General features: G+C 42.6%; 1 protein-coding gene across 2 annotated transcripts in view; it reads right to left on the bottom strand.

The window, feature by feature from the left end:
• The window catches only part of MGAT5 (alpha-1,6-mannosylglycoprotein 6-beta-N-acetylglucosaminyltransferase), a 338,394-nt gene that overhangs the window by 147,119 nt on the left and 164,716 nt on the right, over positions 1 to 26,559 (bottom strand). The window lies entirely within an intron of this gene.

Here is a 26,559-nt window from a genome sequence, read left to right as displayed (position 1 = left end):
GCAACCGAGGGGAGAAAAGCAGAGAAGTCCGTCCTGGAGCCCTGCTCTGTCCCCACCAGGGGGCAACAGTTCTGACTGGTCTGCGGTGAGAACTTGACCCAGCCACAGGCCACCTCCAGGCTGGCCAGAGACCTCTGATGTGTGTGGCCCAGCGTGGAAGGGGGAGCCAGGCCAACCAGGGTGCCTGCTTGGAAATCTGGACACTGTCAAACCAAACAAGTGGGAAGCAGGCAATGAAGCCATAAGATGAGGAGCATCGAGCAGACCGGCGAGGCCGTGCTAGGCTATGTGGATAAACCGAAGTCATGACAGCTTCATGAACACATGTGCCTGTCACTTATTTGTAGAATCTTAAAAAGTGACACAAATGAACTTACGTACAAAACAGACACAGACTCACTGACATAGAAAACAAACTTGTGGTTACCAAATGGGAAAGGGGAGGGGTGAGATAAATTAGGAGTTTGGGATGAGCAGGTACAAACTAGATAAACAAGGCCCTACTATACAGCACAGGGAACTACACTCAACATCTTTTAATAACCTATAATGGAAACAAGTCTGAAAAAGAAAAAATATATATATATCTGAATCACTTGGCTGTGCACCAGAAGCTAAAACAATATTATAAATCAATTATACTTCAATTAAAAAAAAAAGCCATGTGCTTGAGCCGAGGCAGCCTGCGGTGGGGACAGGGAACAGAAGTGGTGTGCAGACGAGCAGAAAGCCACGCGGTGCATCTGCAAGACGCAGCCTCTTACGGACCCAGTTCTTCAATTTCCACCAAGATCTCCTTGTTCCTCCAATCTTCCCTCCCAGTAAACTCCCTTTCTATTAGCTAGCCCAAGTAGAATCCTATTCCCTATAACTACAGAGTCGAAACTAAAAAGAATGCCTTCAAGAAGCTGATGGTTTAGGGATGGTCAACAGACAAATCAGTAAACAACTGAACAGCAGCGTCAAAGGCATTATGTTAGGACAGGTCAGGGGAAGGACACCCAGCCCAGTCTCTCAGGGTCAGGGTCAGAGAAGGCTTCCTGGATCCAGTGACATCTCAGCTGAGACGTGAAGACGAAGGAGTGAGCCAGTTGGAGGGACAAGGCAGAGATGGTGTTCAAGGAGCCATCCAAATGCAGGACATGGTCTGGCTGGAGTGAATTTGTGTGGGGTACTGAGAGTCAGGTAGGGCCCTAACCAGAGGGGCCACAAGTACGGTAACAAAGGCTTTCGTCATCATGCTAAGGGCATATGGCCAGTGGAGCACTGAGAGGTTTTAAGGAGAAGATGGTTACGATCAGATTTTTGCTTAGGAATGATCATTTCAGCTGAAAACTAGGACAACCTTAAACCTATATACTTCTCTTTTTGGACCAACTATATTTTCCAGACATGCTTGGAAAATGTCACCATTACTCATTGCTGACAGTTTTCTATACAAAGTACTCATCAGAAATTAGATCCCAAACTACAATATCATCTGACAGTGGAATTTAAACGATGTCAGGGTCTGCTGGGGCTAAAACAGAAGTCATTGCTATGGGGGATTTTAGTTGTACCCGTTTCTTGAAAAATCAGTTCATCTGGTGGTCTGAAACAGAGATTCTGGACTGCTTGTCAGTGTTTCCAGTGAGCATTCCACTTGCCAAGTGTAAAAGCAAGATTCTCCTTATGATAGATTGGAGGCAGTGTCATTTAGTTGTTAACGTGGGAGACACTTAGCTTGTTGGAGATTATTTACCCAACTGTAAAATTAGAATAATTGTACCTCTGTTTCACCAAGGTCTTATTACATAAGTTAATATTTGTAAAAAGTTTGGTCTAGCATTCCCATCAGCTGATCCCAGAAATCACAGGTGTTTAGAAGTTGGCACTTGCTGTATTAATTCCACACAACTTTCATTCACTACATCAGGGAAAGCAATATTTCAAATGTGGAGCTGCTTCTGGAAATGTATTCTCCATGTTATTGAAATAACTACAGGCTTGAGTGCTGGATCTCCCTAAAGCTCCCCTTCTCTCTCACTTGTTCGAGGACAGCCAGCTCCAGGAGCCACTACAAATGTGCTGCCTCACCAGAGAGATGTTTTCCAATGGCCACTATTTCCTATCGCAATTTTGTGCTGAGTTTCTTTTTTTTTGGGGGGGGGGATTAGATTTATGTACGTATGTATGTATTTATTTATGGTACTGAGGATTGAACCCAGCACCTCGTGCATGCTAAGCACCTGCTCTACCACTGAACTATATCCTCCTCCCTCCTATTGCAGTTTAAAATTCCAGTTTTGGCAATACTTAACAAGCAAGTAAGAGGCTGCAGAGGTTCCAAGAAATGAAGCAGAGTCTAAAACAGCCAAGGGTTGGGGTAATCAGACATTTAAGGGATGCTAGGGGGTAAATGCCCCGCTTTCTTCATACATGATAGCTACTATTCTAGTTCCAGATGTTCAGAGTCAGAAGTTCCAGAAACTAGATGAGTTGGAGGTGTTGCTGGTGTGGGGCAGAGAGAAATCACCAGATGATAAAATAAACTAACAGGTCCATGAAGGTCTGCAGGCAACGTCCAGTTGCTAATAACATGGGTCCTCTTCATTAAGAATTTAAAGGAATAAAAATATGTTACATCAAGAATCAGCAAATCTTTTCTGACAATAAATATTTCAGGCTTTGCAGGACACATGGTCTCTGTTTGCAATCACTCCACTCTGGGTTGCAACAGGAAAGCAGCCGCAAACAATAGTGGGTGGATGTGGACGTGGCCATGTTTCAATAAAACTTTATTTACAAAAACAGGCGCAGACTCCTGTGTTTGCACTGCTAAGAGCGCCCCTAAGTGAGGATCCTCGCTTCTGCAAAGACCTGTTGAACTGACTTTTTTAAGGACAACTACAGGCATTCCCCTGCTGGAAGTGCCCTTCCTTTCACCACTCCACCGTTTCTCCACACACTTAAAGCCCCTCCTCCTTTAAGACCCAGGTCCAGCATCACCCCCTGAAGACAGTCCCAGTCCTTCCTTCTCATGCTGAAATACTCAATCAGGATTGAGTTAGGATTGAGGGCTGCCCTCCTGCTCTTGTCTCTCCCATCACAGTGAAGGATCCTGTTATGTTTACATCCGCCTCCCCTCCTAGGTTGTGGGAAGGCTGCATCTTTCCGCTCCATCACCAGGCACTTAGTGACTGCTGCTGGAGTGAATAAACACACACATGTTCCGCCTGCTTTTTGCAGGGCCTGACACTTCAGCTCAGGGAGAACGAGGCTCCGCCGAGACCCCTGCTAGAACAGCGTTTTTCTTATCTTCCAATCAGCAGTGTGTGAGCTAATCCAACAGGGTCTCCCCCACATTTCTACAATCTTATGAGGAATTTTCTCACTGTTTTGTTACCCAGTGATTGCTCTGAACAGACAGTGGCTTCCAAAAGTGTAGTTCAATGGCTTGAGGCTCTGGGGTAGGAAGGATCTGAGAAAGGGAAGTGCCCTCCTTTCTTTCAATCCTGGAGCCGAGCTGCTTCCAGAATCCAACCACCAGGAAGGAATCTGAACAAGGCCCTCCGTGACGTCCCAGCCCCTGCGGAGTTTCAGCACAGCCTTACAGGACAGCTCCCTATGTTTCCATCCAAGTGACAAAAACTCAATAAATCATGTTTTTACTAGTTGGTGTCCACAGAAGAGTTTTCTACCTGTGCAAGAGCCTCCAATCTAAGGCTGGTTAAAAAAACAAAAATTCAGGCCAAAAAATGGTTAACGTGATGGCTTTTTAGGGGGCAGTGAGTTTACTGTACCCGAGGCCCTTCAAAAAAGGAGACAGGATTCTGCTGAGATATGTTACCAGAAGGTTCTCCCTGCTGTCCACCCCATCCTCCCCCACATGTCCAATTTTTTTTTTTAATGGCGAAAGGGCAAGGGGAAAAAAAAAAGACGTTCATGTAAGCAAAGCAGCTCGGCTCTTAGTCCAGCTTAGGATTCAGTTTCATCTCTCACCCTCATCCACCCGCCCACGTTGCATCTTGCCCTGAGAACTTCACCTCTGATGTGATTCTATGGTACCTACCGTCAATCAGGTATCACCCAAAAGGCAGGTGGGAAAACTCGGTGGTTTATCAGTCTAGTAGGGGCTCGAATATTAGGGTTTCATCTGAGAGGACACTTTTCTTATTATCAAAAATGCCGACAACTCAGGAAGAACATACATACAGCAGCAGCAGAAGCGACAGAAGTTGTCATACACACACCCAGAGCAGGTGCTGCTGTCAAGCACAAAGCCAGATTCTCCCTGACAGTCCTAACACTTGCACGTAGATTGGGAGAGACACAGCGGCACTTCAAATACACATTCAGAAGTGACAGAGATAAGCAGATATGGAACCAGACAGACAGATTTTTCACTCACGCTTTCCCCTGCCTGAGGAAGGAGGGAAGGAAAGTGGGAGAGATGGGCGCAGAAGAAAATGGTAAAGACGGTCTCCCAGGGACGGTGAGAAGAGGAAAAGGGGGATTCAGGAAACAAAGGTGGATGATGATGCCCTCCCTTGAGCTATCACCAGGCTTCCTAAAGCACTGGCACATCACATGGTCACATTTTACACTCGCTACATCCTCCTGAACAAGGAAGACAGCTATCTCATCTTACCGTCTGGAAAAGAGAAACTTTAAGGCCCTCAGCATCTGTTTCCCAACTCAGCCCACAGTCGCTTGGAACACCTCTCAGAAGCCTGCTGCTTGCTACGCGCTGAGATGTCAAAGCCGCGTCCTTGAAAGACGCGGTCCGGACCCTCGAGGAGCTCACCAGGGCTCGCAGGCAAGGACTGCACACAGCAGAGTGAGGCCCACGCCAGCAGAACACCCTCCCCGAGTCCTGCGTTCCTGGAAGGCGGGCTGGCCACCCTCAGGGCTGTGGCCCAACGCCCAATGTTGTGCCTGGCACCCTGGCAACTCCGTAGTATTTTTTCAAAAAAATGAATGGACAAATGTAACAAAGGGGTGAAGAGCCCCGGTTCCAGAGACACGCAAGGAGGAGAAAGAGGCAGAAGAAAGGGGACGGGAGGACCTCACTGGGGGTCACCAAACCAGGATCTCTGAGTTCTTGGACCACACACTAAATGCAGCCGCAGAAATCTGGGTTCGACCTAAGGAAAGACAGCAAAAGGAGCCACAGTGAAAGAAGATGCAGGGATGGGGGAAACAGCTTAAACCCCACCTGAGTGACTGATCGTCATACCTTATTTGTATTTAAAAAGAGAGGCTTGCAGTTTTGTGAGATATGACCTTAATGAGTCACATGTTAACTGTCCTGATGTGTTTAAGAATCAATATGAGATCCATCAGGTACCACACGAGGATACCTGTTATCTTTCAGCTGCCCAGTTCAACATGCATATATAGAGATGCCGCTGTGTTTTTACGGTCATTAACTATCAACTATGCAGCATCATAAAACACTCACCTATTGCAAACCTATTTCAACTTAACGATAACCACTCCTCACTGCTGAACAAAAGATTCAGAAATACGGCTATAAAGAGAGGCTCAAAACAAACCACGCTGGCAGCCAGGTGTCACCCTTAATCTGATTCTATCCATGCTTGTAGGTGGCACCACCTGTAAGAAATTCGACTACCGGCTCCTGGGGGGTGGTGAGAAAGTGAAGACATGGAGGGGAGGGGAGGGGAGGGTGTGTCTATGTGTGTGGTGGTGGTGGGGGGCCCGAGGGGGAGAAGGTGGGGTGGCAAGAGAGAGAGAGGTGTGTTTGTAAGTGAGCGCCACACAGAAGACAGTTATGCTAGAATGAAAGTTGACCCTCCCAAGAGGGTCTTCTTTGTCAAAGCTCACCTTTCTGATTATTAATCATAACAAAGATGACATGTGTCTGAAATGGCACTTCTTTTTAAGAACTTGTAGAACACGGTGCCATTATTTTTTTAATCTAGAACTGAACAGGCATCAGATAGGTTAAGGGTGTCTGAGTCCCTCACCATTGCTGTTTTAAAAGGAGGGGGAAAAAAGAAGAAATAAGAGGTTTTAAAAACTCTTAGAGATCTCAAAAGACACGACCAACTGCCCACCCTTGGAAGTTTTAGGAAACTGAGGTCAATCTCCTCACCTAGTTCTTCTGCCAAGAACTAAGATAACCATCTTTATGAATGAGGGCTTGATTCAGCCCCAAAGCACCCACACACATATTTCCTCTCCAAAGATAAAGGGTCTCCAGTGATTCTGTTTTGTTTGTAGAACAAGGCAGTGTTTCTCTCGGAACACCTGATAGGAACAAGTGGCCTCAGTTATCAGATGGCCCCTGCAAGGCGCCCACGTGGGCACCGCACCTGCCAGGAACTGACTTGGTCTCTGCACTCAGCCTGCAGGCCAAGCTCTTGCCAGCCCCTCCATCAGCTGGCCTTGCATCAGGAGCTAACAGCAATAAATCAGACAGATACCAGCCATGGTGAGATACATTCTCCCATTAAAAAGGACCTCAGCAGTCATTCTCGGCTTGGCAAATACTCACTTAGGGACACTTTACACTTGCATTATGAAAAAAGTGATTTAATTTCTCTAAGTGAATCGCATACACGTATTCCAGACGCGGGGACAGCAATAATACAGTAGCTCCGCTCACCAGAGGAGCTGGGTGCCATAACGGGTACTGGGCACAAGCCACTCAGACTCCCAGGGATGGACGCTGGGCACCCAAAGAGTTGTTTGCATTTTGTGGTTTTTTTTTTTTTTCTTTCAACTTAAGAGGCTGGGAATGCAAGCATTGTACCAAAGAATTCAGAGCTGCAAAGGAGTTCTGAAGCCATTTTAGTTAGCTGTTGACTTTTCCTGATCCATAAAATTGAGGCCTGGAGAGAGGAAGGACTTCCCTCTTTCAGTGACTAAACAAGATTCACTGAGCATCTCCCATGCACAATGCATTCTGCACGTTCAACTCAGGCCTGTCTTCTGGGTCAAGGCTGTTTCCACTATATTGGCTCCAGGTATTAAAAGGCACACCGCCGCCACCGCCACCGCCGCCACCATATTCACGTTCTACATTGGAAATCTGAAGAGTCAACATCTTAGTCCTCTCTGAATATGCACTTCCAAGGGCCCCATGGACTTGCTAAAGCCTGGAGCTGCAGCACTGCCCATGCACAGCTGCTATGGGCATATGGAAGTCAACAAGAAAAGCATCTTCAATAAACAGTTTTTCAGTTATGAACAGCTTCTCAAGAATGGTATTAATGTGGAAAAAAGAATGAATCGAGGACTATGAAAACACATCACCATGTATAATCAATGTCATAAAATTTCAAATCACAGTAACGGTCAAATAACCCTAGATTATTTGTGCTTTCTTCTGCCATACCCTCTGTGCTTGTTTATTTATTTATCTGCAGGATTTCTACCTAATTAAACTTTTAAGCTAACATTAGGAACATTAGGTTTTTCCTTTCATTGATAGAGCAGAATTAAAAGGAGAAACAAAGAGTAAGATTCTCAGTAGCAGAGGCCTGGTCTCTAAGAATGTCATATACACACAGGTGCACACGTGTGCTTACACACACATATCATCACCCCCTCCATTCTGATAAGCCCCCAGGTGCTGCTATTGATAAAAACAGGTCGTATTCCTCAGAATGTTTAGGCAGAAAAGGCTGATCATCCAGGAATACGTATGCACAGTGGGCAGAAATCAGTTGGGATTAAACACCTGCCACTGACATGGTAAAAAACAAAGCTTGCCATTCTTAGTTCTCAGGGAAATGCAAATCAAAACCACAAAGAGACAGTACTTCACCCACTGAAATGGCTGTAAGGAAAAATTCAGGTAATAAGAAGTGCTGGCAAGGATGTGGGGAAAATCAGCATCCTTAAGCACTGCTGGTAGGAATGAAAAATGATGCAGCTATTCTGGGAAAGAGTCCAGCAGTTCCTTAACAAGTGAACCACGAAGTCACCATGTGACCCAGCAATGCCACTCCTGGGTACAGACCCAAGACAAGTGAAAACCCATGCCCTCAGGAAAGGTCACAGCATGTTATTCATAAAAGCCAAATGTTCAACACTGGACACAATCCAAATGTTCATCATTAGATGAATGGATAGACAAAATGTGGTAGATCCACACATTGGGGTCCTATTCAGAAAAAATGAAATACGGATTCATCCCACAACATGGATGAACCTTGAAAAAACAAAGCTAAGTGACAGAAGGCAGTCACAGAAGAAAGGTCCAGAACAGACCAATCTATAGGGACAGAAAGTAGGTCAGGGATGCTTAGGAAGGAGGGAAAGGGAGGTTGAAAGTCGGGGGTGGGGGTGACAGCCAAAAGGTATGGGATCTTTTTTGAGGTGCTGTAAGTGCTCCAAACTCGATTGTGGTGACAGCTGTCCAGCTCTGTGACTATACTTAAAGCCACTGAACTGTTCTCTTTATATGAGTAAATTCTATGGCATGCAAATTACATCTTAATAAAGCTGTTACAAAAAAAAAACAACAACAAAAAAGCCCCTGCCGCTGATTCACTCAAAAACCACTGCACCTAAATGAGTATCAGCAACGCTTTCAGTACCTGCCTAAGAGGAACACAAAGCAATGTTTACCCTGAGGGAGAGGACAATGTACCTAAAACCTGCACATCAGTAAAGGGAGACAGTCCAGGGCAAGACAGAATAAAGGACCAGGAACAAAGACAACAGACAACCAGGAAAGAAGAGGGACTTGGCAGGCCAAGCACCGTTCGCCCACATCTCATCTCCCTTCATGCCACATTAACAAGATTTTTAGCTGAACCCCTGGCCACCCACTTAGGGCCTCCTCTGCAGCCAGATGTGACCCCATGCAACTCTGTTCAAGCCAAGGAGGTATGAGAGGGAGTTATAGGCAATTTCCAACTTGAGAACCATCTGCCTGGCCAGGTCTACAGTCCTGACCGCCTTCCTATGGGCTGGAAGATGGTCATAGGATGACCCAGCAGCACGGGAGGGGCTGGGAATCCTGAATGGCAGTGTGGACAAGAGCCAATTGGGAGGCCTGGACTGCTGGGTTATTGCTCAGAAGAGAAAGCACGCTGTTGCATTTAAGCACTGTATTTTTGGGTCTCTTTGTTACAGCAGCTGAGTTGTTACCTTAAATAATCACCAGACAAGCAGGATTTCAGCTGAGCTTTAAAGCAGAAGTAAGAATCGGAGGGGAAGAGGAGGATGAACACTGGGAGGAAGAGTGCTGACGACAGCCAACACAGACTGAGCACTTACTGTAATCCATGCACGACTATCCCACTTGATCCTCACAGTAACCTGAAGAGGTACATGTGTCATCCTCATGGTACAGTGGAAGACACCGATGCCCAGAGACGACGAACTTGGCCAAGGTCACAGAATAAATCTGCCCTTCCGTGTATTAAAATCACTTGGGGAGCTTTAAAAAATGTACCGTACCCTCCAGAGATTCTGATTTCAATGGTCTGTGGAATGGTTTGGCCACTGCCCTTTTTTATGCTCCCATCAGCTGATTTTAATGGGCAGCTGCTGTTGAGAACCAACAGACCAAACAGTGAAGTAAGGTGGGTACACTGAAAAAGAGGAGAGGCCAGAGATGGAAAACAGATCATGTTTTAACCTCAAGTGTTCTACTGAGACAGCCAATCCACCCCCAGTGGGTAAGAGAAGCCAATCATCAACGTCTGCGAGGGCGTGGGAACAGGGAGGAGGTCAATCTGGCCAAAGCAGAGGGCCCAGGGTGGGGCAGCAGGAAAAACAGGTTGAAAAAGTACGCTGGCACCGCACACTGCAGCATCACAAATTCCAGGTTTAGAGCGCAACTGAGCAGCGCGGGAACGGGAAGGTCACTGCTTGCACTTGTCTAGCTGGGAACACTGGTGTGGGGGAAGCAACCCAGAGTCCTGGAGTAGGGAAGCAACATGCTGAAAAACGTGAAATCCAAGGAAAGGGGAGCGCAGCGGCCACATTTTGACGATGGAAATTCAACCACGTGGACTTTAAAGACACTGCTGCATAGTCTTTACAGCTGAATAGAGTTTACAACTATTCAGAAGAAGCAAAAGGGCTTTCTTTCACTGGTAAGGAAGTCCATGCCACTTTTCCAGCACAGGGTCTATAAAGATAATTATGAATGTTTAACCCCTTCTTTGATTTACAGCAGCTTCTAATGCCCTTCTCCACCCACTTACATTTCATTAGACTCTCACTGACACCTACTTTGCAGGTAATGGTCAATTCCAATTTTCACATTTATTTCCAAAATGACGCCGTATAAGCCTACAAAGTCATACAACTGTAAAAATCTGTCTTCTGACTAGAGTTAACACTGCTGTATGGTTTATCTCAAAGTGGCTAAGAGAGGAGATTCTAAAAGTTCTCATGATGAGAAAAAAAGACAACACTTTTCTCTCCTTTTTTTTCTTTTATTCATTTTAGATGATGGATGGATGATAACTAAACTTATTGTGGCTATCATTTCATAACATATTCAAGTCAAGCCATTGTGCTGTGCACCTCATACTAACACAGGGCTGTATGTCAATTATATCTCAATAAAACAAAGGAAAAATGTCTGTCTTGTCCATGCTTCAACTAGATCAGTCCCCTCACAAAATGCCATCTTCCCTCCCTGGCCACCACACTAGGTGCCTTTTCAATTACGAAACAACCTGCTCTGGAAATTGACACCATAAAACATTTCAAGAGAAAGCAGCCAATCGATGTCCTGGTATTTTTGAGTACTTGACCACATCGAACCCAGCAGTGGAAATGGTAGAAAAGGGCGAGTGAAGATAATCTGCTGGAAGGGCAGAGGAGTCTAAGATCTCAGCTGGGATTATTTCCCTGCCACATACCAGCGGACAACCTAGTCAGGTGACAGGACCTTCCAGAGCCTGTTTCCTCATGCAGTCGATGGAGTCAGTAAAACCTTCCAACATGTAAGTTACCCTTTTCATGCTGGGTACTGTGCCTGACTCTCATTTACTGCCTCGTGTCACCCTCAACCTTCAAAGTCGAACAAGAAATGCTGAAAGAGATAAAGCCATAAGAAAGAGAGATGGCTACATCACACTGAAATATCACACACTAGCTCTCATTCACTCCATTCGCCTATTTGCTCAATATACTTGTCCTACTGTCTGTATATCTCCGTGTCTGTGTGACTCATCTCTGATTCATTTCATGTCACAATGCTTGGCGGAGCATGAGATACAGCCAGTGACTAAAATGCTTTGGATTTATGGAAGGAAAAAAGTTCAACTCTTTTAAAATGAACAGCACAAAGGTATATACTACATATTCTAGTAGCTCTGGGGTCGGAAGATAAAACTGAGTTTGCAAAATGATTTAGGCAATCAGAGTTCTTTTTATGCATAAATCTACGTGTATGCATCTTTATGTAAATGCTATATTCTCTAAGTTCATACTTAATTTCTGCTATCATTTCTTCTGCAACAAAATGTCCAGCATTTTAAGTAACAATGTAAGAGACATCAAATATTCCACATGGCTATTATGTTACGTATCCAGTTATAATAAATGGGCATACCAGGCACTAAATTGGGAGGATGTTAGTTTTACGCATCAAAAACAAAATAAAAAGTTATAAAGGTATCATATTTCCAGAAAAAGTTTCTTATATACTATTTAAAGATATAGTACGGACAGATTTTAATGCATCCTCAGCTGTCAATTTAGATTTAAGAAAGCATCTTGGGAAGTAGATGGCAGACATTAAAAACTCAAGATTACACTTGCAAAATGACGTCTTCTCAATTTGGAGCCTACAGCGATTTTCACACCGATTCTCTTTTTCCAATAAAGAAGGCAGGGCCCTTCACAACTTCCCTTTTTTCATAGGCAGTTTACGGCAGCTATTGAGCTGTTAACGGCAGCATGCCCCTGGAACTTGGAGCCACACGAGTCTCCATCAACCCCTTGAACAACACATGGTTCAATTTTTCTTCTAAAACACGCTGTGTGTAAGCACAGCTCACACATTTCGGACTACCCTTATTAGACTGTCCAAGTGTCTGGGGTTTGGATTTTATTAAGAAAAAGAAAAAAATATAGTCACAGTTCATGTATGCCTGTGTGTTTGTATTTTTTTGTTGAAACTAAAGAAATCAATATGGAATTAATAACTATATCAGAATGGCTATATTCCCAGACTATTTTGATTGCACAAACTGCCAAAAAAAGATGTGTTCAGTTCCTATCATACAATGTCCCTTTTTGAATCACCTGTCAGAAGCCTTTAAGTAGCTGTTGGTAAAGGACAGGGATTCTGACTGGACACCCCAGATACCTACAGGCAATAAGAAACTGCTTTGATTACTCTTTTAATGGGGGATCAAGATAAATTTTTGTTTTCCCTTTCTCATATGAACTGAGTTTTTCATTTTGTTTTGGTTGCTTGGTTATAGTCACCCGCCTCCATTTTTAGCATGGAAAAGTCAAGTGTAAGTTAATTTAGAATTAAGGTGACACCCTGATAATAAGTTTTGGGCACTAGAAAAAGAAGCAGAGTGAGAACAACAACAACAAAAAAACAGAAGAAAGAAGCTCAAGAACCAGAATATTGAGAACATCCACAAATACATCAAACCCTTGGGTCCAAGTTTGAAAAAAGGCTGAGAGCTGCTTACTTTTTAGGTCTCATTTGATTTATCCAGAGTTGCATGGAATCTGCAAGCCCACTGAAATAATACAAATATCCTATGCCAGCTAGATACATCCTTGACTAGGGATGTCTTTCACAAACCAGATTGTCTTATAATTTAATTCCTCTTCTCTCTCCTAGCCCTTAGCAGGTTTTCCTTCCTGTGGAAAGGAAACATGCCTGGTTAAGACCATGAAAACATGGACAATGATACTTAGCTTGTGAAGTTGAGAAAGTAATGTACATATACTTAAATGTTACATGTTAACCTGGAATGCTGTTCATCTTCTCAACAGAAAAGGCTAGTAAATATGTGAACGCAAGTGCTTTCTAGTATGAAACACAAAGGGTTTCCACTGCCTAGGAATGTTTCAGGAAGTAGTCTGTTTCCAGATGGGAAGCTGGCTTTTGAGTCAGTTCTTAGAAAGCCCTGATCCTTTGGCAGTGGGATTACCACATGAAGGTCTTCATTTGAAGACCCATTCCACCAGACCAGTGGCCAGAACAAACTGCACTCACCCACTTACTCTCCAGCCATGGTGGCCAGGAGAAGGACAGTCCTGGTGAAAAACACACTCTCCTTGAACCTAGAAATGGTGGCTATTGGGTCCAAAGCAAGAGTGGGCTGGCATACATACCAAAAGGCAGCAGAAAGTCAGAACACTGATAAGAAATAACTCCGATTGTTTGCTGGCCAGGGCAGACTGCAAACTGCACTACTTGTGTAAGGACTATGTGGTCAATTTAAGTTGGGATTCTTTATAAAACAAAGTTGAAAGATTATATATTGGCAACAGCAGAGAAGCTTATATTGGAATAATCTTCCCAAAGATACTACTTATAATAAGACAATGAAAAGTAAGAAAAAAGGGCAAACACCAGAAGGGGTCTGAACTTGAGAAGAGAGGAACCGTGCTAGCTAAGACTCTGCCCTGGAGGGGACTCTGTCTGGGTGATGGGAGATCACTAGAATCACTAGAAGGTAAGCAAAAGACTCCAGTTTTAGGATTAAGTTTGGGCAATTAAGGTGGCAAGAAATTGAGGTAGGATATTCCCATAAAGAGGGAATCAAAGAAAGGGAGCCCCCAAATCTGCAAATAAACTACTTTGAAATCCTTGAATGATACCATAACTGAGTATTTGTAGGGGAGACACCAAGGAAAGCTCAAAAGGTGTTCAAAGATTAAGCTTCTGTTCACTGTGGGTAAGTCAGAGGGGTTTAGTCAACACTTCAGACTTTCCACTGAAATCCCAGAAAGGCCCAGGACTTAAGACTTCCTAAAAGTAGAGCAAAAGCTGAAACACACACACACCTAACAAACCCTAAAACCAAGCCTTCTTAAGCTCAGAGTAGTAAGTAATTCACTGCCTGCTAGAACCAAAATCAACACTCTTCAGAGGACGATAACAGAATATAGACATTTGATAACATGTGATAATGCCCAATATATAACAGAGAATTCACAGACGTGTGGAAAAACAGAAAAATGTGAATCAGAGTCAAGAGAAGCAGTCAACAAAAGCATATCCCAAGATGACATAAATGTTGGAATTGACAAAGAATTTAAAGCAGCTATTACAAATATGACTAAAGACAAAGAAATTGACACTTTTCTTTAAAAAAAACTAGAAATTCTGGACTAAAATGAAAAATTGACAAATGGAATGAACAGTTAGGAGATGGCAAAAGAGAGGATCAATGAACTTGAAGAAATGAAAATTATTCAATCTGAAAAACAGAGACAGCAGAATAATAGACAATAGAGAAAAATAGAGCAAAACCTCAGTGATCTGTAGAACAACACCGTGTAGGCTAAGCTCTGTATAAATGGATGCCCAGAGGTAGAAAAGAGAAAAAATGGGGAAAAAATAATGCCTGAATAACTTCCAAATTTGGTGACAACCATTAACTTCGATTCAGTATCTCAGTCAACCACAAGCAAGATAAATACAAAGATAATTATGTTTACCGTCACCAAAATGCTAAAACCCAAAGATAAAGAGAAACTGTTGAAATCAGCCAGAGGAAAAGAAGACATGTTACATAAAAGTGTACAAAGAGAAATGTCACCTGACTTCTCACCAGGAAAAGATGGAGGCCAAAAAGCAAATAGTATTTTTAGAGTGCTGAAAGAAAACTACTGTCAGCCCAGAATTCTCTACCAGAATTCCGCATCTTCGTCCTTGAAAAATGCCCCCCCCCCCAAAAAAAGCCATTTTCTGAAAAATGAAGGATGAGAAAATTCACCATCTTCAGACCTGCATGGCATGAAACTAACAAAAGTAGTTACTCATACTGAAAGAGAAATGCCATCAGATGGAAACCTGGAACTACAGAAAGGAATGAAAAGCATCAGGAATATTAATATGTGGATAAATATGAAAGATAATCATTTTTTTTGTATCTAGGAGGTGAAATAGGAACGATTTGCTTCTACTAAGTCTTTCATTTCAAGACAAAGAGCCTCAGCTTCTGTAGAGCATCCACATCCCAAAGTCAGAGGCAGGGAGGAAAAAAAAAAGGCAAGGGTGTCAGTCTGTCACCACAGGCTCCAGCTCATTCTCGTGGATTCCAACGAGATTCCAACGTGTTATTCCTCTCCTCTACCCAACATTTATCATCACTTCCTGGCTGCCTGACTTACGGATTTCAAGCTCCAGGGTTGGACTCATAGACAATACCTTACAGAAACTGTTAAACCAGCTCTCACAACTGTGTAAGGTCAAAACCCTTTAACCAATCCCGTAATACACACACACACACACACACACACACACACACACACACACACACACTCGCACTTGCACATGCGTACATGCATGCACAGACACACACGCCCTCTAGTGGTTTTGTTTCTGATTTAATCACGACTGAGTGACAAAGCTCAAGTTGCTCTTTGAGAAAGTGAACAAAATTTATAATTCCTACCAAGAGGGAGCAAGAAAAATAGGAAATTTCAATGAGCAATCCTAGGAATTAAAAAAGGAATGTCACTACAAATCCTATAGATAATAAAAGTGTAAGAGAATATTATGAACAATTTTTGGCAATTTAGTCTACTATGTAGAAGAAATAACGGGCTTATGCATTTCTGGCAGTCTTCATAACAGGCCCAAACTGGAAATTACTCACATGTCCATTATCAGGAAAATAGATATATCAATTATGGTTACACTCATAAAACAGAATGCTATTTGGTGATACATTAAAAAAAAAAAAACCCAACTGATATATGAACCACCACGGATGCATCCAAAAATGATATCCCGAGAGAAAGAAGCCAGACACAAACTATGTTTATACTGTATGATTTCATTGTTCTGATGCTGAAGAACAGGCAGAATTAATCTATGACGACAGAAATCAGAACACTGGTTGACAACTGGGGAGGGAGACCGAACGGAAGGAGGCATGGGGGAAGATTCTGGGGTGAGGTGTGTGTTCGGTATCTCACCCGCAGTGCTGGTTTTACAGGTGTACACATTTATCAAAACCCCTCAGATGGTATACTTAAGATCTGTGCCTTGCATTATATGTAATTTCGCTCTCACATAAAAAATTAAGCTAAGTTGCTTTAAAAAAATGTACGCTCTCTATGTGATTAGGAATACAGATGAAGGAACATTATTTTCCTTTGTTACTCTCCATTTATTAATCCTTTGCCAACCACCTTCAGAGGGAAGACATCCTCCAATGAGCTCGTAGGCATCTTAAAGCATCTCAAATAACAGTACCTTCAATGGACTCTAACATTACATGCCTCACTGTGGGCTGACCACGGTAGCAGCTCCCCCGGGGAGGATGGTTACAAAAGCACAGAGAGAACCGATGTTTAATCTTTATTCCAGAAATTACAATCTTGGAGTTAACCACAATCTGTTGGGAAAGTGGGTTTTGTTGTTGTTGTTGTTGTTGTTTTTTGGTCACTGACTGCATCTAGGCATCCCTGATTTGAGTAGACTAGTTAATTGTGTATTTACAGTGCTTGGCTTGAAGCTGAAACTGGGGTTTAAACAACATCCTTCATTTGAAAATGTATCTGCAGATGTAAAGAGTCAGCGGTCCCAGGAAATAATCACCCAGAAGACACTCAACAGAAAAAATGCTGCGATTTCACTCCGCCTGTATGCAGCCTTTGACAGATATCACTTGACTTCAATTTACAATATTCAACTCTGATTTCTCAGCCTACTTGTAATACGTGGTGTGCTGCCTCTCAAGCTAAGCTCCTAAGTAGGTCCTGAGAAGGAAAGATGGTGGAAGCGAGGGAAACACAAGGAATAACTAGGGAGTCTTCATTTTTCAGCATCGTGTGGAGATAATAAACCAAAGGGCCGGAGAATGGTATTTGTTGAAGTTACAGTGCGTAACCAGTACAGTTACAGATTAATCTCACTTGACTTCTGTTCTGTTCACTGGAACACAGAAATTAATTTAATACTAACCTTGGCCACAGAACTGCAGAACAGTGAGTAATCTCTGGTGAGCAATTCCCTAACTATATGACAAAACCTCACAATACGAGCTTGGAGGTATTCACAGAGTTCAAGTAAGCTCAGTGCAAGGCAAGGAGAAAGTCAGGGAGCAGCCTGTTGGGAAGAAGCAAGGTTTATGTGTTCTAGGGGTGAGAGTTAGCTACAGGAGGGGGACAGGAGGACTTTGGGATTAAAGACAGCTTTGAAGTGGAAACTTTTTTGAATGGTGTCTATACATATCAAATCGGAAGCTCTTGAAGAACAAAAGATGAGACAGGGAAAATATTAGATACTTAGCTAAATATTATCTAACTACTAGATAAGACAGGAAGAGAATTTCCAGGAGTTCTTTCAGATATGCCTCCTGTTTGGCTTGGTTCCTCAACTAGGGAATCAGAAGAGAGGGTGCAACTATCCTTACCAGCACTTGAAGTTCCTTTTCCCGATGCAGACACATTCCTTTTTTAAAAATAAAATCAAAGAGCTACAAAATCTTCAATATAAACCTTGTTTCCATTTATTCAATTTCATGAAGGTGATTCAAGTAACTTTCAAAATCTTAGCCAGCCTGCAGCTCTAGCTCAAACTCTCCCTTATCTGCAAAACTTGGGAACAGTATATCAGCTCAAAGAGATACCTTAGGCTGCTCCTGAATACCTATAAAATTTTTAGTCTACACTGCCCAATCTAGAACTTTGTTTCATGTTCGTTTTGTCCTCCAACCAGGGTGTGTTTGTGTATGCACACGTAAGCATAACCCCAAATACTGCGAAGTCAGTAAGACTACCTTCTGCAAGGTCAGTGACTATGTATCAGCTTTCTTTAATAGTCCTCAGAACAAAAGAACACTGGCTCACACAATTGATACAGTTTTTGTGAATTAGAGACAGTGACGGTGCTGGTACTTGGAAAGGTCAGATATGAACCCCAGGGGAGAAGAAGGAATGACAAGCTCATGTGTTTCTGGGCAAGATGGAAACGTGTTGTCACAAAGACCTAGGTAAAAATAATTATCCTCAAATGAGGACCTCTCTCTTTCAGAGAAAAGGGGAACAATCATTTTTAAATGTGACAGTGCTTCTTCCATTCTTCTTTTGCCTTCTTCATTCAGAGAGAAGTCAGAACCTTAATCTGCATTCATTTCTGTTGCTTTGAAATCATCTCAGCTTTTACACATTACAGCCAACCAGCCCCAATTCCTACCCATGGCCCCTGCCAACCAATACAAACAGCCCCCACCCACACATATACACTCAACCACCAACACCAGCAACAAGAAAAACCACCCTTTCCCCAGCCTAGATTCAGTTCTTTGGTGTACTTCTGATAACATCTAATCAAAAGAGACACTAAGGGACTACCCCAAATCACATCTGTGGTCTTGATCTGTCATATTGAAAATAGCTTCCAATTCCTGGAAACTTGAAAACTGTATTTGGTTGATATTAAATTCTAATAAACAAGGATCTGTAACAACAGAATTTGATTTATATGAGGTCCAGTTCCCATTATAAATAGCTCCACCAAGTCTCTGATTATTCTTAGGACTGGAAAAAAAAAATAAGTGACATAACTTACTGCAAATAGAAATAATGTTGTAAAAAATTTTCAATCATACTATTTATACAAAGAATTCAATATTAACACATAAAGATACACACACTCATACTCTAAAGGAAAAAAATTGCTTGCATGACCTTATAATTTTGGATAAACAGAAAACATAAGAGACTTAAGGACTTGGAAGTTTTTTTTTTTAAACCTAGGTTGTATTTTCTAAATTTTTATTAGAAAAAAATTGAAATATACACAGTAATAGAAAGAGTGATATAATAACCCCTTACTACCTATTGCTTAGCTTCAACAGTTAACAATATATTGTTGAACAAAAGTGGCAAGAGTAGACAATCTTGCCTTTTCCCTGAACTTAGGGGGAAAGCATTCAGTTCTTCTCCATTAAGTAAGATGTTACCTGTAGGTTTTTCCTAGTTTGTTGAGAATTTTTTCACGAGTCAATGCTGGATTTTCTCGAATGCTTTCCTGCATCTATTAAGATGGTATGTCACCTCTGACCTTTGTTCTAGTAATATGGTGTATTAGGTTAATAATTTCTGAATGTTAAACCAACCTTGCTGAGATAAATTTCAGTTAATCATGACATATAATCCTTTTTATATATTTTATATATTGCTAGATTTGGGTTCTTAGCATTTTAAGAATTTTTGTGTCTGTGTTCATAAAAGTTTGCAGTTTGGTTTATTTGTGATGTCTTTGCCTAAGCTTTAGAGTCTGGGTAATACTGGATTGGCAGAATGTGTTGGGAGGTATTCCCTCCTTCTATATTTAATGAAATAGTTTGTGAAGGATTGGGATTATTGCCTCTTTAAATATTTGATAGAATTCACAAATAAAGCCATATGAGCCTGGATTTCTCTCTATGGGATGAGTTTTAAGTACTAATTCAATCTCTTCATTTGTTATTGAGCTATGCAGAGGATTCTGAGTCAGTATGCACAGTATGTATACTTCTAGGAATTTGTCCATTTCATCAATATTGTCAAATTTGATGGCATAAACTTATTCACAGCTTTCTTTTATAATCTTTTTAATTTCTGTGAGGTCATTAGTGATGTTCCCTTTTTAATTCATGATTTTGGTAATTTACATATCCTCTTCATCAGTCTACTGTGGACTGTAACAAAGCAACAGCTTTTAGTCTCATTGGTTTCTTCTATTGTTTTGACCTCTGTATCATTGATTTTTATTCTAATCTTTATTCTCTCTTGAACCCCACTTGCTTTGGGTTTACTTTGCTTTCTTTTTCTCATTTCTTAGTGTAGAGGCTTAAGGTATTGATTGGAACTTTTCTTCTTTTCTAATATAAGGGTTCAAACTTATAAATCACATTAATATATGTTATAAACCCCCAAATATTATTATTTTTATAGAATCTAAAAGAAGTTAAGAAACAAAAAACACACCTATGGTGTCTATCTACAGTCTTTCATATTTACCCATACATTTATTGTCTCTGGTGTCCCACATTTCTTTGTGTAGACTGAAGTGTGGATTCAAGTTACCACATGGTGTCACTTCCTTTTAGCATAAAGGCCATCTATTAGTCTTTCTTTTAAGACAGGTCTTAGTTAGCAGCAAATTCTCTGAGTCTGTGGGGATGTCTTCATTCTGCCTTCATTGAAGGACAGTTTTGCTGGAAAGAGAATTAGCTGCTATCTTTTCCCTTTCAGCACTTTGTACAACACTGTCTTCCAGCTGCCACTGCTTCCGATGTGATGAGTTGTCTTCCTCTTACCGCTTTCAAAATGTTCTCTTCATCTTTGCCTTCAACAGTTTGCCTATGATATTTCTGCGTGCAGCTCTCTTAGTATTTATACTATGTGGGGTTCAGTGAGCATCGTGATCAGTAGATGAATGTTCTTTATCAGATTTTGGAAGTTTTCAGCCATTATTTCTTCAAATGTTTTTTTCTGCCTTCCTTTCCTCACTCTCTTTTTGGGGCTTCTATTCAACATATATTAGTTACTTGACTTCACACAGGTCTCTGAGACTACTTTTCATCATTCTTCTGTACTCTTTTTCAGATTGGGTAATTTCTATCTATCTTCAGGGCCACTAATTATTTCTTCTGACATCTCAAATATTGTCATGAGTTGCTTTGGTGAATTTTTCATTTCAGTTATTTTACTCTTGAACTCCATAGCTTCCATTTGGGTGTTTTGGGTTTTTGGTTTTTTTTTTTTAACCAGTTTCTCTCATTGTTGTCATTCTCTAATTGTTGAGTCACTGTCGTCATATTTTCCTTTAATTTTTAAAACATGGTTCCTTTTAGTTCTTATAACAATTGCTTTGAAGTCTTTTTCCGCTAAGTTCAAGGTCTGGGCCCACTTACAGAGAGTCTCTATTAACTGCTCCACTCCTCCCAATTATAATCCCACTTCCTGTTTCTTTGTATATCTCATAACTTTTTTTGCAGAAACCAGATATTTTGGATAAATATTGCAACAGCTCTGAATTCAGCCCTCTACCCGACCCCCTCACTGAGAGTGGTTGCTAATATTTTGTTTAACAATCTGCCTAGACTAAATTGGTGGACTCTGTTTCCTCCATGGTATTTGGCTGTTGATGTCTCTGCTCGGGGTTTTTATTTCTCAATTTATTTTAATTTTTTAAGCCTAGGGTCCTAGGGATCATCTCTGTGTCTGCACAGCTTAGTAGTCAGCCAGCCAATAATTGGTCAGAGGTTGGTCTGTTGGTAGGACGTTCAGTATTTAGCAGGATTTAAATCTATGCAGGCTTTTATTTTCTGCCATGCTCTCTTGCATTTCCTCTGTATGTGTACAGAGGATTATGGTCAGCTAAGGATGAGCAGGCAGCTTGAGCTCTCTCTGGTCTCTCCCGAGCAGATTTGTGAAGAGCTTATAAAATCTCCTTATGACTGTTTTACTTCCCATATCTCTGTGCTAAATATCTGGCCAGTCTTCCGGTTCACTGCTTGCTCCAGACCAGAAGGCAACGGCAATGTAGCTGAGCCAGTGGTATTCCCATTCACTGCCAAGATCACTATCGTTACTGACTAGACATGGGATTTTTCTCTGCTCTGCACCAAATCAAGTCAACCCCCTCTCTATCAGTCAAGCTGCTGGTATTCTCAGACCGCCCTGCCCTGACTGAGTGGGCTGGGGCAGAGAGCAGCAGCAACTCCAGGCAAAAGATTATCAACTCCCATTGTTCTCACGCAAAGTTTATGAACTTTTCATGCGTAATTGCTCCTCAGTTTGGTACATGGATTTTGTCAGTTTCCAAAGCCCTGAAATGGTTGTATTTGACAAGTTTGCCCAGCTGTATTTTTTCTTTCTTTTCTTCCTTCCTTCCTTTCTTTTTTGAGAGAGCATATGCCAAGCTACAACCTCCACCACACTTGAAGTTCTGCCCCCAGTACACATTGTGTCTTCGGAAAGAACTACAAATATCACGCAGTATCAAAGTATAATTTCTTCATTTTAACTAGTTTGGGGAATCAATTTTCATCTGTCTTCCCCTTTCTGGATTCTATAGTTTTTATCATTTGAACACAGATTTGTGTTTTCTCTTTCTAATCAAATAGCAAGTCTCTTACAGCAAAAATAACAGAAGAAAGAGAGATCACAAGAAACAGATAGATTACAACATCTGCAGAATAAGGTCAGCAGTAAAAAGACTTTGTTTTTGACTGTTTCTCATATGCTCTATAAGGAATAAGAGGTTTTTCTTTCAAGTATTAAAACTAATTCCAAAGGGTGAAAGGGAGATACATGAGGGGCAAAAAGAAAGAGGAAGCAAAAGAACCTCAAGTTCTAGTCATAAGCCACAAAAGGAAAAAAGAGTATTTAACCTTCTACCAATAAAAACTGAAGCCAAGGATATTAAGAGCAGGAAATTCAGAAAAACTAAATGCACCAGCCACTCCCTCAAAACCAAACCAAGTAATTTAATATTTGATGTTTATTTAGTGCCCACAAATCCCAGAAACTGACTCTCCAGTTCAGGCAGCCATGTCTGATCATAGTGAATTTTCCAACTGTGTGAGTTTGAGCACCAGGTGTCCATCCCGATGTCCAGAAACACAGCTGTGTAAGGAACTCGGCAATTCAGATACCACTGGCTCTGCCCACCACACTCCACAAAACGGAATGGATTTAGTCTGTTCCCCACACTCTTCTCCCTCCACTCCACCTCTCTGCCTCACTGGCCAAGAACAAAGTATTTCTTTTTCCAAAGAGGCACAATTCAAGTGAGAACAAACGTGTGCTTGAGGTTGCCAAATATTGCTAGGTGAACCAGTCTTTGCCTCCAAAAGATTTCACCTTACTTTCTACCTCCCAGATAAACGTGTGGTCATTTCTGGGTCCAACTGCAAACAATACATCCATAGATTCCTAGGATTTGGGAAAAAAACATTGTGAAACCATCTAACACATGGCCCCTCCCCTTACGTAGAACTTAAAGACAGAAGAATATTTATTGTGTTAAGGTTGAGAGACTGAGCTGAAATACAAATTGCACCTTGGTGTAACTCAGGCTTCCTGAAACCACTCCTGGTGGGCATCAGAGCTGCCCGAACCACCCTCCTGCTGCTTCCAACAGAAACCGAACAGCCCTTTCCTGTTTGGCTGAAGCCAGTGACATTACTGACGAGCCACTCAGGTCACTCCTGTTGCTCTTGTAATCCTTGGAGAGAACCTATGTTATGTATCACAGTGGAACCCTCAGTCCAATGACTACAGAACTACCTACAGAAACTAAGACGGAGAAGAATGAGAATAAAATAGAAGGCTAATCAGGAGAAAAAATATTCCTAGCTCTAATGCTTGGAAATTACTGAAAGAGGACCCCAAGTGACTGCATCTTCCCGGCCTGACTGAAGAAAGCCATGAAGCTGACTTGGGCCTTCTCAACTCCCTATTCCACTGCCAGCCTCAGTAGATACTTCTAGCACAATCTGGCTCTACCATGGCTAGATTAAAAACCTTAACCATTATTTCTACATTTTGCGGGCCACCCCAAGTCTCCAGCTGTTCTTTTCTAGCATCTATAAACCCGTTAAGAGCCACCCAATGTCAGTCAGTGCACAGGCATCTAAAACTATGTATCTGGACCTGCCTTTTATAAAACCACAGCCCTCAGCATACGAGACTACCATCCCCTTATACAGAAGCTGATCTGTAGTGGGATGTAGCTGGGATAAAAAACCCTCGGTTAGACTCCCTAAGTGTGCCTCAGAAATACGACTATCACACCCTGAATCCTTAATCCTAGTGGCTGAGAGGCAAAGTCACCCAGCATCCCAAGAAAATCCTTCTGTTGAGACCCTCTGTTAAGACTAGAAAACAGATGAAAATACAAATGAAAACATTAAAATGAAGACAGTTACTTTCTGCCAGCATGGAGATCTTGCCACTACTTAGAGGGGCCAGACAGTGGGTACAGTGCTTAATGAATGCCTGAAATAGTGCAGACTGACCACCATGAAAGAGGGCAGAACAATTTCCATCTCTCTCCTCTATCTGCCCTTTACTCAGAAGCAAAAGGATTGCAGCCACCAGAAAAAAAATGGACAAGGTCTCTTGACTGAAATGCTGTATGAAGCAATCCAAGCTCTTTTCTCTGCTAGGTATCCCTTCCATCCATTTGGACACTGACACACCCAGAGAACAAGCAGGTGGGCGTCTGGGAGGGGAATGAGGGGAGAGTTACCTGCCGGCCGGTGTGGTCCAGCCCTCCCGCCTCCCCACCATCTTCCTCACTCACAGCATTCTGTGTGAGCATGGATGACGGGGGAGGACGGAAGGGCTCTCAGCTCATTCTGGCAAAGCCACGATCACAGACCTGGGAGCTGCTGCTGATCCCTGTGTCAGTCAACTCAAGTTTCCAGGGGCTCAGCCGCTATCAAAATGGACAGTTTTCCAGCGTGGCTCTCCTTCAACTTAAAGGAGGAAAGGGAAGGAGGAATAAAAAGAGGAAGGGAAGGAGGAAGAAAGGGGTAGATACGCAGAAGGAGAAGGAAGAAAAAAAAGGGAGCAGAGCACTGACTCACTCGTATCCACGTCTACGGGCTGTGTAATTTCCCCCATGCCGATTGCCCTACAACCAGAGCACGAGTCACCAGCCTAGTGTCAGATTTTCCACTCAGTGAATAGTAACACTTATCATCATACACATGTTATAAAAACACACAGGAGGGGCCAGGGTGCACGGGGTACCCAGAAGGAATTGTGATTATATGAGAATAGACTTCTCCTGTGTGCAGGTCCACTAAGGACCTGAGTCACCCAGGAGGCATGCTTGCTTGCTATTTTCACCAGTGACAACACTGGGTTTCCCCTGAGCCAGGCACGTGTCTAGGAAGGGGTGAGTGGAGACCCATGACCTTCCATCTGAAAGCTATTTGGAGACCCCACCTTGAGACGTGGCCTTTCAGGTACCTCTCTGTTCTTATCAGCTGAGGCATCTGGACCATCTACAGTGGCTTTTCAAAGAGCTCCAAGAGCAGGAGGTTCTATGTGCTAATAAAGACCCCCTGCAGGTCACGGAGAGTCTATAGCACAACCACTGGTTACAAGACCTGCCCATGGACCTGCCAAAGAGAATTCCACCACCAGCTATGGTTCAAGGCAAAGAATAATGAGGAAGATAGATTAACACGGGGGGAAAAAACCACTAAGTGATGTCTGGGACCCTGGACTGGAGAGAATAAACCTAAACTCTATTAAAATCATAGAATTTTGGAGTTGGAAGACCTCAGAGAGAACCCAAATCCTCTAACTCCAAAAAATAAAGCAGAACTGGCTTCATCCCCAAGTGAAAACTATCATTTAGCAGAGCTGGCAGTAGAGGCAAACTCTTCTATGACTGGAGACAACGTGACAGACTGGAAAGGGCCTGGAGTTGGGTCGCAGGCATTCTCGTCAAGAGCAGGAGACCTTGAGCGGATGGCACTCCTCAGTGCTGCTCTCTAAAAGGGAACTGGGAGGGAAGTTCTAGGGCTGCTTCCTGAGGTACTCTCTTCTGAAGACACAGCCAATCCAAAAACTACATGAGGCACTGTTTATCTGCCAAGGCAAAGGCAAGTTTCTGTCTTACTCGTTCATTCTAAGTGGGCCCAACCCTTTCCCATATTAAAAAGGTCCAATGCCAGACCAAAAAAGATGATATGATTACAGATGTCAACCCAGCCTGGCCTGATCCAGCTTACTGGGAGAAAAAATTTGAGAGAGAAACCTTTTAGATAAACAGTCACAGAAGGTCCCAAAACGGACCAAACTCTGTGACTGCTGAGATCCAGGCAGAGATGAAGCACTGTGCTTAACGCAGCCTGAGTGAACACCAAATACAGAATATCAAGGGAGTCTAGCAGGGCCTAAGTTTAGGAAGCCGTTAGGAACATGGACTAATCAACAAGTCACCACAGCAGTGGCTGTCACAATTAGCGTAAGTATATCCTCCCAGCAGCCAAGAAACGACCCTAACTTGGCCTGCAGAGGTCTCAACCTCAGCCTGGGTCCCTCTGACCCTTACTCACTGGCCTCACTCTGACCTACAGACATGCTAAGCAATGTCCCGACTCCCAGACTCTCTCCCTGCTCTTCCCTCCACCTTCAATGCTTGTCCAGGCAGTGACTCCCTCCCTTCATTTAAATTCCAGCTCCAACTGCACTCTCCCAACCAGCCCCAGGTCCATTTCTCTCTCTTCACCTTGCTTTATGTCATTCATGGCACTTATCACTACTTGACATTATCATTATGTGCAAACTTGTTCATCTACTTCCTGCCTCGCTCACCAGAATGTCAGTTCCCAGAAGTCAGGTCCTCGTCCAGCACCTAGAAGAGGCTGCACCAACATATACATAACAACAATTAGTTATGTAATTAATTTTCAG

This window comes from Camelus dromedarius, chromosome 4 (assembly GCF_036321535.1).
Source record: "Camelus dromedarius isolate mCamDro1 chromosome 4, mCamDro1.pat, whole genome shotgun sequence".
NCBI lineage: Eukaryota > Metazoa > Chordata > Mammalia > Artiodactyla > Camelidae > Camelus > Camelus dromedarius.
This window is presented reverse-complemented; position numbering and strand designations above follow the sequence as displayed.